Source organism: Elephantulus edwardii, unplaced genomic scaffold (genome assembly GCF_000299155.1).
Source record: "Elephantulus edwardii isolate Elephantulus edwardi_28Jun2011 unplaced genomic scaffold, EleEdw1.0 scaffold00491, whole genome shotgun sequence".
Lineage (NCBI taxonomy): Eukaryota > Metazoa > Chordata > Mammalia > Macroscelidea > Macroscelididae > Elephantulus > Elephantulus edwardii.
This window is the reverse complement of record NW_006400241.1, coordinates 210,996-215,545: the sequence shown is the minus strand read 5'-3', so window position 1 is coordinate 215,545 and position 4,550 is coordinate 210,996. Positions and strand designations below refer to the sequence as shown.

The window sequence follows — 4,550 nt, the reverse complement described above, 5'->3', positions numbered from 1 at the left end:
CCGCCTGATGCTCTGTCCAACATCCTGCAAATCCATCATCTCTTTTCAGGAGCTGTCTATTGCAGTGTCTTTTAACCAGTGACTATCTCATATGTAGGTTTAACAAATTATGGGGTTTTGAGCCACAAATATTAAAACACAAATTTTAAAATTCTCCACATGCCTTTGTGTATTAATCTTACAATCTGTACATGTAAATAACTCCAGGAGGTTTATTTAATTTTTTTTTGCTAAAAATTTATCAAAATATTTGAACACATAAAAATAGTTTTAAAAAAACAAAAACAAAACCCAGCATAAATTTAGTTGTATAGGCATTGGTTAGAGGACATTGTTTCCACTAAGGATTATATTAAAAAACTGTCTCTTGGGTTTTTACTAAAATTCTGATTTCTGAACTTGATAGCCTGGGATGGTGCCAATTATGTTTTTTTAAAAGAGGAAAATGTAAGTAATCAGAATGTGTTATGACTTAATAGATAAACAGTATGACTACACTATAATAAAAAGAAACTTTTTTGTTATTTAAAAGCTATCTTCTGATAGCTGATCTGTAATTAAAATAACTGTATTTGATTTAAATGTATTGGCGTGCAGTGAATTATGGAAAGCCAGCTTAAAGGTGGGAATAATATGCTATAATGAAGGAACACCCTTTTATGCTCCATGACCCCTTCGAGACTGGGTGTTTTTGGGTAAGCAAATCACTAGTATTGAACATAGCCTTTAGTCTTAGGAGATAGGAGTCTTATGAGCAACCTAGCATGTGGAGAACCAGGTTTACCTTCCCGGCTACCCACTCCTTGAGAGGACAGTAGTACTCATAGGCAAACTGCTCAAACTCTGGCGTCTGGCGAATTTCACATAAGAAGGAGAGATCAATACCCGACTCCAAAAGGAGGAGGAGCAGGGGAAATACAAAGAGCAGCAGTCCCAGGCCCACCACAAGGAGCCTGGAAAAACTCTTGACCAGTGGGTTCACCCGGAAGTGGCTAGTCAGAATGTCATAGCTCCAGGACAGTGCTCGGCGAACCTCCTTCAGCTCCTCTTCCTCTGCGATCAGAAAAGCGTTTTCATCCACATCCAGGTCCTCGAATGAATCTGTGTCTTCCCTTTCTAACTCCAGCCTCGAAGGACAGTCAAAGAGCATGTCAACCTCGTCATCATTGACTGGGATGGGGAGCAGGCTGGCACTCGGGTTGTACATGAGCTCAGAGATGGTGAGGGGCTCTTCCTCCTTGATTTTATCTTCCTCTTCACTTGGGGGACCTGCATACTCCTGGGCTTCCTTCACTGGTGAGGTGGAGATCAAAGGGGCAGAAATGGCATCCTCTTTGGGCAACGGAACACCTGTGAAGAGATTTTTTTCAAATTTACATTTCAGATCTGGGGTTTTATCCCCTCAGAAATATGTCAATGTGAAAATAAACAAAAACATGGAATTTAAGGAATTTGTTAAATTATTCTTTGGATTCTGACTTCTAATAAAATCAATTTTATTAACAGACCTTGAACTATAAATTCTAAAGTCAATATGCTAAACTCAAAATAATCAATCCTCCTCAAATGGTGATAAATTCATGACATTTAGGTGAACACGCATCCGCACTGGTAATGTTTGCATAGTTTAAGACCACAACAAATCATTATTAGGCTTTAGTTATGTGGGTCTTTTAAAATTGAATACTTTAATCCAGTAAAGAACCATAGTACTTTATACAATCAATTATTCAATAAAAGTGATTTTATTATTTTGATGTTCTGACTTCTAGTCTTCATTCTACGCACAATTTTGTGGTTGTCAGTTTTAGAGGGGAGCCCTGATGGCCGTCTATAGGGTGTTGTGCTGCTCTCTGGGTGTTCAAATCCACCAGCCCTTCCACAGGAGAAAGATGGCCAATCTCCTCTCGTGTGGGTTAGATGCTCTGGACCCTGCTGGAGGATCTGACTGAGTTGGTTCTGACTCAGTAGCACTGGGTTTGAGGATTTGTTTCTTTTTTAATTTTAAATAGGAGCACTCTGTCTGGTGCACTGCTCACGCAGCTTGAATCCGTCAGGAACTATGATGGAAAAAGATGGACAATCTCCTCTTATATGATTTAATTCTCAGAAACCCCAGGGAGGGTTCAATAGGAGTTTGTTCCTACTTGAGGGCAATGAGTATTTACTATGTCCACCAGCCATCTGTCAATATGCTGTACTATGATGCTTCCTTGTGGAGATGCTGGAAGCTATGTTTTTACTGGTATTTCAAAGAGAGGCAGAGTACACAGATTCCAGGGGAGCTTCCACACTGAAAGAGTTTAGGAGAAGGCTTGGTGGTGCGGAAATGATGGACCATTGAAAACCACATGACTATCATTGTTGTTGCTGTATGCTGTCAAGTTGGAACCAATCCATAGCTGATCCTTCAGTGGGTTATCAGAGGCAGTTAATCACACAGGAGGAGACTGCCCATCCTTCTCCTGTCATGAATAGCACTGGTCAGTATGAATTACACCTTAACAAGAAGAACACAAATTCTTACAACTGGACCGATTAAGCAACATCATTACAATGGAGAAAAGATTGGCAGTGTCACAGATTTAATTTTACTTGGATAGCCTAATGGTAAGAAGCTACACTGTAATCCCAAAGGCACGCAGTCACGGCACAAGCTGCTCTGAGGGAAAAGGATGGGCTATCTGCTCCCCTGCAATTAACTGGCTCTGAAAACACACTGGAGGGTCAGCTACGGCTTGTTTCCTACTTGACGGCACACAACAATAACGACAATCAACACCCATAGGAACAGCAGTCAAGAAATCAGATGTTAAAAAAAAAAAAAGAAAGAAAGAAATCAGATGTGTTGCACTGGGAAAATACGCTATCAAAGGCTTCTCCAAAGATCTAAAGAGGAAAGATGTCAATTTAAAGTCTAAGATGCATCTGACTCAAGCCATGTTGTGGTTGTTATGTGCCATCGAGTCACCTGTGACTCACTGCAATCCAATGTATAATAGCTCTGAACCCTGCCCTGTCCTAAGCCAGTCTCACTGGCTCCAGTACACCTAACCCCATTTCCCTAGTTACTGTATCAATCCATCTCATCTGGGGTTTTCCTCTCCTGCACTGTTCCTCCACCCTTCTGAGCATGATGTCCTTCTCCAAGGATCAGTCCCTCCTGGCCACATGTCCAAAGTATGTGAGATGGAGCTTCAAAATGCTAGCCTCCAAGGAGAAACTTGGTTTCACCCTCTCCAATGCAGACCTGTTTGTTTTCTTAGTGGTTCATGATATGTTCAAGACTCTTCTCCAACACCACAACTCAAAGGTATAGATTCTTCTTTTATCATCCTTATTCGTTATCCAGCTCTCTGATGCAGAACAAGTAATTGTGAAGACCATGGCCTGGATTAGGTGCATCTTGGTCTCTAGACTGACACTGTAGCTTCTCAGTACTCTGGAGAGGTCCTTTGCACAGATTTACCTAATGAAATTCACCTTTTGATTTTCTCACTGCTGGTGCCTAAAGTGTTGATTGTAGAGCTGAACAAGCTGTAACTTAACAATCTCTTTCCACTTAATAACAACAAATAAATGTAGTGATAAATATAAACAAAACTCATTTTTATTTATTTTTGCCTACAAAATGGGGTGTAACCACCCCATTTGAGAATCACTTGTAGACAAAACAGAAGGTCTCAACTTTCATTTTTATCTGTGGCATTCAGAAAATGACAATATTTGTGTGGCACAGTGGGGAGAAGGGAGGAGCTCCGTGGGTTTTAGCGAGTCTTCCACAATGTTGAGGAGATACCGTCTGAGCGCATGCCATTCTGTGAACACTTCCCACAGCACCAAATTACAAGTTCTAGTTGGAGGGCGAGGACGACGATGATGATAACTTACAAATGGCTGAGAAATTATGGGTTTTTTAAAGTGAAATGAGAGTGATTTAAGAAAAAGAAGTAGCATTTAGAGCTGAATGAATTATGCTGCTCAAATAGACAAATTATATGTCATAATTATGTTTTAGAACATAAATATTAATCTTCACTTCCTTTTTGAATTTTTTATTCAGGTAAAATATACATAGCAAAATATTTTCAATTTCATCCATTTTTGCCTGTTTAATTCTGTAATATCAATTATGCCCACCAGGCAGTATGACTACCACCACCACTGCTTTCCAAATTTTCCATAACTCTTAGTAGAAACACAATACCTTTTAAGTATTACCGTTCATTTTAATACAATTATACTCGTATTGTCTTTATTAAATATGAAGTAATATTTCTTGGAGAGAAGCAGCCAGGATCAAGTGGTGCTGATGGCCAGGGATGAAGGGCAGGCCAGCTGTCTTCTTGGAGAGCCTGGCCACTGCTCACTTCATCCCAGGAGGCACTACGCACACTGATCCTAGCACAGTCACACCCCCAAAGACCTGTCATATCCCCAGCCATGGTCCACTGAGCACACTGCTGACAGATATTGCTACCAGAAGCTTTTTCTCTTACTGCTGCTGACAAAATATGGACTGTTTCTAATGCCTTTTTTAAATGTTAAAA

General features: G+C 40.2%; 1 pseudogene; it reads right to left on the bottom strand.

Annotated features, from left to right (window-relative positions):
• Window positions 1-748: 748 nt before the first annotated feature.
• LOC102865518 overlaps window positions 749-4,550 on the bottom strand; it is a 193,763-nt pseudogene continuing 189,961 nt past the window's right edge.